The following is a 6,953-nucleotide window of genomic DNA, read 5'->3' on the forward strand; positions in this document are numbered from 1 at the left end:
AAGCAATTCAGTCCTTTCAGCCACAGTCTCTAGTCCAACTGGACTTCGTGGAGAATCCGTGTTCAATGTGTCTTACTTCATTTTTTCCTAATTCACTCCACCCTTTGGGTTGTCCATTAATAATTCTCCAGGAATTCCCTGGACTCCTTCCAGTATAGATCTATGTTGATATAAACTTGATTCTGGCTTTCAATGCTTGCTTCCAGTTCTGGGGTTAGTGGCTCCAGTAACTCCACAGTGATGATTGTTTTGCTCTAAAAACAACCCTAAACATCATCTCTCTATAAGAGAATCAATAGTTCATTAAACAAAAAAACAATCTGTGAGCTGAGTTTTACTTTGTAATCATTATAGAAAATGGTGGTTTTAGAACAAGGAGTTGCCCTCATTTTATCTGTATTTTGGAAAGATAACTCCTGAATCAGCACAAAGCATTAACCAAGAGAGATGATGAAGAAAATCAGTTTTTAACCTTAGGACTTACACATGCTATGTGATTTATTGGAAATTATCATCCATTAGGTAGTAAATGCAGATGAGTAGATAAACATAGAGCATAGAGAAACAATTTTTTTTGTTTTTTTAATTATTTTATTGGGGGCTCTCCTTCCTATGGACTTCCTCATATATGTAGCTGCTTGGTGTTCTTCATAGTATGACGGTTAGATTATGAGAAGTCTTCAAAAGAGTACAAGCAAGAATTTCAGATTTTTAAGATCTTGTTTTGAAAACAAACAGTATACTATTTCAATATGTATTGTTGTTTTTACTGTTGTTAGTTACCACTGAATCAAATTTGACTGAAAGCAGCCCCATGGGACATTGTGTTAGTCTGGGTAGACTAGAGAAACAAATTCATAGACACTCACATGTGTATAAGAGAGAGTTTTATATAAAGGGTAATCATACATTAAGAAATCATCCCAACCCAGTCCAGCCCAAGCCCATAAGTCTGGATATATGTCTGACGCCAATCTATAAAGTCCTCTTCAGACTCACAAAATACATTGAAAGACACCAAATGCAGGATGATCACGGGTCAGTGGGTATAAAGCCTTTGGATCCAGTGGTGTTGTAAGCATCTCAGCGCTGCCAGGGATCTCTACGTGGCTTTCTGGTTGCATCGGGGTAGGCCTATGTGGCTTCTCCAGCTCAGGGCACTAGGGTAGCTCCATGTGTCTTGTCAGCTGCTATGTCCCCTAGGAGTCAGCAGAGAGAAAGAGAGAGAGAGAGAAAGAGAGAGAGAGAAGTGTCTCCTGCGTCCAAGGAAGAAAATCCAGGAGTTTCCAGAATTCTCAATGGAAGGCCATGCCCACACAGAGGTCTCATTGGCTATGACTTGATTGACAGACCAGATTCCACCCCTTCACTCTTAATCCTCTCAAGTCCCAGATTGACACCAGATTACCACAGACATTATACTTGTCAGACAAACGGGTAATTGGGCTTGCGTAAATCCTGACGGGGTGGGGGGGGACGGGGAGAGAGAGAAACGGACTACACCACTTTATGGGAGAGTGTCAAGATCCTAGGGCAAGAAAGCATGTATAATGAGACACGTTGTTTGAAATTTCTTTGAGGACCCACTCTGCCACAGGGCCTTTACTAGGTCAAGTACAGCACAAGGTCATGTATAGCACTGGGATGGGATGACGAAGATGATCCTCCATGATGAAGGCAAATTCATACCGAATATATGCTATACCACCATACTCAGTAAACAAGGTGGTGATAAGAAGTCAGATCATCATTTTCCATTGTGGGAGTAAAAATGATCAATAGATATTCTATGTTCATTATGCTACCGTAGCAGCTTTAAATACTCCCCAGGGCTAGCCTCAGAAAATGGTTGATGGGATTATTATTTTGACCTCATGGCATTTTATGCACACAGGAACAAAATGCCTCCTATACTGTGTCATCCCCATAATCAGTCGGTTATACCATTGTGATCCATAGGGCTTTTGCTGGTTGATTTTTGGAAGTAGATCGCTCAAATCTCCTTTCTAGTCTGTCTTAGTCTGGAAGCACCACAGACACCTGTTCAACAGCAAAGAAATACCTTCTGGTTGTAGATAGTTGCTGTGCGTGAGACACAGTGACCCGAAATCAGATCCTGGTCTCCTGAATGGAAGATAAGAACCTTATCACTAAACCACTGATGTCTCCTCACCCAAGAAGAAAAGAACCAAATTCTGTTCCCCAGCTCACATATTTAGATATACAAGGGGGTCCCCCAAAACAACAGAATTGCTTTTCAAAGCTATGTATTTAAATAAAAAAATAACCTTATCACCTTCAAAGTACTCTCCATTACACTTAAGACAAATCTGTAATTCCATTCTTGGAGACGTTTTTCAAACTCACCTCTTGGGATGGCTGACAGCACCGCCTTTGTTTTTTCCCCCTCACCTCTTCTACGCCTAGTCAAATCGCTATCCTTTCATGCCCCTCTGCATTCACAGAAACAAAAGGAAGTCACATGGAGTCGGGTCAGGTGAGTAAGGAGCGTGGGGAAAGAGAAGCATGCTGGTTGTTTTTATCCAAAACTGGCTCACTGAGATGGCTGCGTGAGCAGGTGCATTGTGGGGGGGGAAAACCAGTCCCCGACCTGTCACAAATCAGGCATTTTTTGTTGTACAATTTTATGCTACCTTTTCAGAACTTCTAAATAGAAAATTTAACTAATAGTTTTACCTTATAGAACAAACTCTGAATGCACACTAGAAGTCAATATTTTCATTCATTTGGGAAGTCAATATTTTCATTCATCCGGAACAAGTTTTGTCATTAATCAACAGTTCATGTTTTTGAAATGAGAAAACCACTCATACACACGAGTCTTACCCATAGTGCTGTTCTTGTAAGCTGTGTTCCACATCACAACCGTTTCTGCAGCATTTTTCCCAGTCAAGAAACAAAATTTCATAGCTGTATGCCGTTGTCTTAAATCAGCCATCACTAAAAACAAAAACAAAAAACGATATTTTCGAAAAACTACTTTTATGAAAAAATTCACTGTGAGCAGAGAGAACCTTTCCAGGTGATGCCACTGGGTGCACTGACTCAGAGTGAGTTTCTTGATGCTCACCTCATGGGAAAAATGTGCAATTCCAGTATTTTTTGGGGGGGGGGGTTATCCCTTCATATACTTGATATGGAGAATCCCATGAAGATGCATCTCTTTTCCAATATCTACTTTTTAAAACTTTAAATCTATAAAAAATAAATTTAATAAGATCTCAATGGTAGCACTCTAAGGAATCATTTTAGTGACTTATTATAATCCCTTGAATAGATATGGTTAGAAGAACCTTGTCTATGAGGAGGTATAGGCCATGACTAGGAGAAATCTAATGCATGATCATATTAAAAGGGAAGGTCATCTAGGGATGGGGCAGGGTGGTGTTACAAAAGAGGAGGCAGAAATTTCCTAGTGCTGTTCAAATACATGGCTGTGACTTGCTTGGGGACAAAACTCAGTGTAGGAATAGAAGCTTCATTGGAAAAGCTCAACATGAGCAGAAAGAACCTTTTACAGCTCCTCATTACAAGGTAGAGGACCTGATGCACTTCCTGATGAAGATCAGGGACTGCAGCCTTCACTGTGGATTATAACTAAGGATAAGGAAAACCCAAATCCTCAGCACTGGACCACTCGGTAACATCATGATAAATGGAGAAAACACTTAAGTTGTCAAGAATTTTATCTCACATGGATCTAAAATCAATGCTCATAGAAGCAGCAGTCAAGAAATCAAATAGCCTATTTCATTAGGTGAATCGGCACACAAGATTTCTTTTAAGTGTGGAAGAGTAAGGATGTCACTTTGAAAATTAAGGTGTGCCTAATCCTAGCCAAGTTTTTTTTCTCATCGCCTCATATGTATGTGGAAGTCAACATTGAATAAGGAAAACCAAAGAGTGATTTATGCACTTGAATTCTGTTGTTGGTGCAGAATATTGGAAGTGCCATGGATTGCCAGAAGAGTAAGGAGTCATCTCCAGAAGAAGTACAGTCAAAATGCTCATTGTAAGTGAGAATGGCGAGACTTTGTCTCATATTCTTTGGACATGTTATCAGGAAACATCAGTCCCTGGAAAAGAACATCATGCTTGGTAAAGTAGAAATTTGTCCAATCTGTACATTTCCATGTCAGTAAAATTTTTTGTCTTAGTAATAACAACAACAACAAATCCCTAAATATTTGCAAAACCATTTTTAAAAATTGAATTTCCAAATATTTTCTGTTAATATGTAGAAAAGTAATTTGTAGCTTCTACTCTAATGAAATTTACTTTTTAATTGTAGTTGCTTCCTAAAAATCATTTTCTTTGTATTCTAGACATGGTAGACTTTCTTCAATTCTCCACTTCTCTCTTTATTTTTCCATTGAAACATTTTTTTAATTTAATACATTTTTTATTGGGGCTCATACAACTCTTATCACAATTCATACATACATCAATTGAGTAAAGCACCCTTATACATTCGTGGCCCTCGTCATTCTCAAAATTCGCCTTCCACTTGGGTTCCTGGAATCAGCTCATTTTCCTTTCTTTCCCTCCCCTCCCTCCCTGCTCCCCCCTCCCCCCTGAACCCTTAATAGTTTATAAATTATTATTTTATTTTATCTTACACTGACCGGCGTCTCCCCTCACCCACCTTCCCATTGCCCATACCCCAGAGAGGAGGTTACACGTAGATCCCTAAGATCGGTTCTCCCTTTCTACACCCTCTTCCCTCCCGGTGTCACCACTCCCACCGCTGGTCCTGAGGGGTCCGTCCTAGATTCCCTGTGTTTCCAGATCCCTACTGCACCGCTGTGCATCCTCTGGCCTAACCAGGTCAGCAACATTCCCCTTCTCTCTTAAAAAAAATCATTTTATTGGGGGCTCATACAACTCTTATCACAATCCATGCATATATCCACTGTGTCAAGCACATTTGTCCATTTTTCTTAAAACAAAACAAAACAACAACCTCACTGCCATCAACTAAATTCTGAGAGTAGAACTTCCATATGGATTTCAGAGAGTGTAACTCTTTAAGGGAATAGAAAGCCTCCTTTTTCTCTCTCAGAGTGGCTGGTGGGTTCGAACTGCTGTCCTTGTGGTTGTGTAACCACTACACCACCAGGGATTCTTGGTAAAGTCTAGAGTCAATGGTCGAAAGGAAAACTGTCCATGAGATGGATTGGCCATCAACAATTAGCTGCAACAATTAGCTTCAACATAAAAACGATTGTGAAGGTGGCCCGGGACCAGGCAGTGTTTCACTCTGCTGTACATAGGATCCTTACATGAGAACACTAACTCGATGGTACCTCGCAGCAACATTCTAAGAAACATTTTAAGAAACTCTGCAAAGGAGAGCTGGACGTGCTGTAAAATGATCTGGAGATGTTACCACAGCAGAAAACATGCTATAGTATAATTGTATGTTGCCACTGTATAAAACTCCCTCAAGCTTTTAAAGGTAAACAAGTTCTCGTCATTTATGTAACTGCCTTTTAGTGAGCCTTCTTCCAAGACAGGGAAATGTTCTCTGCCTCCAGTTTTGAGTACGCCTTCCATTTGCATAGACATGTGGTCCCCTGACCTTCTTGTTGTGGAGTCTCCAACACGGGCTTTCTTTTGGGAGTAAACCTCATCGTTGGTGGTCTGAACTTTCCCTGGAGTACCAAGTTCTTTATTGAAGGGCTAAATAAATGATTGGGGCTGGCAGTACTGGCTGATGGTCTTTTCTAAGTCCACCGCTTCCACCTTACACTTGAGCACATACCATGTAAGCTGGCTGCAAGGACCCAAGAGACTCTAAGCTGCTTAGTAACTATTTCCTCCATCAAAGCCACGCAGGTGGTGCTCCCTGCGTCTACTACTTTGGAGCAGTTCTTTTCCATAGCTAGACACTCAGCAGTTGTAAATAAGCAATAGGACTCGAGTGGAAAATCTTTGTAAAGGGAATAAAAATAAATGGAGCCGTGTTTGCCAATGACATCTTGGAGAACCAGTGGGGATTTAAAGAGGGAAAACAAAGAGGCTTGATATTATAATATGCCTTTCTTTCAGACACACACGAGCACACACCAAAATAAGGCCAGCCCCTTTCAGGGGAAGTATTTCTGGCAGAAATAATTACTCTGCACTTATTGCCGCTGGAGTTGTGGGTCCCACAGGGGAATGGGAGGGAGGTAGAAGGCAATGAAGTAGAGTTGCCAGGGTGAACCAACAGGCACTGAGCAATTTACAAAGGGCTCAATTTGTCCTACCTGGAGCGAGGAGTGTATATTTTTAAATATTACACTTAATTAACACTTGAAGAGAGGAACCTAATGGCGCACACCAGTGATTCCAGGCAGCTTTTGTATGAAACCGATGAAAGAGGCGGGGAAAGAAAACAGCTGATTAGGCACTGGTCTTAAGCACGGTTTCTCTGGCTTTCTTTTTGTCTCCTTACCATATAATACGTGCCTTAACATTAGTTCTGACATCTCATTAGAATGAGTGCCTCTTGCTGTTTCTGGAGTGGTTAACAAGTACTTTGCATTGTGCCAATAGACTATACTGATGAATGGATGGAGGAAGGAAAAAACTGGCTAGTGCCTTCATTGCAGACCGCTCTATGTCTCCCATTAACTGAGTTAGAAGAATCCTGTTGCGCCAGGGACTGGTATATGTGTAAGGGCAGCACGGGAATGTCAGAACCCAGCTCTCTCCGCTCCTCCTCCTCTCTGTGGGCCTTGTGTCCATTCCTCTCACCCTCCCCTCTCTCCCACTCACGATCAGCGCTGCTTCTGATGACGCAGTTGAAATCTGTCCTGCCAGGATGGAGGTTAGAGCTAAACTTGGAACGTTGAAGGGTGAAACCGTGTGTCTGGCTAAGGTTAAAAGTAGTATAACGAAATCATAGATATCATTACTGTACAAAAATACCATCATGTGAAACTGTT

Source organism: Tenrec ecaudatus, chromosome 1, assembly GCF_050624435.1.
Source record: "Tenrec ecaudatus isolate mTenEca1 chromosome 1, mTenEca1.hap1, whole genome shotgun sequence".
Taxonomy (NCBI): domain Eukaryota; kingdom Metazoa; phylum Chordata; class Mammalia; order Afrosoricida; family Tenrecidae; genus Tenrec; species Tenrec ecaudatus.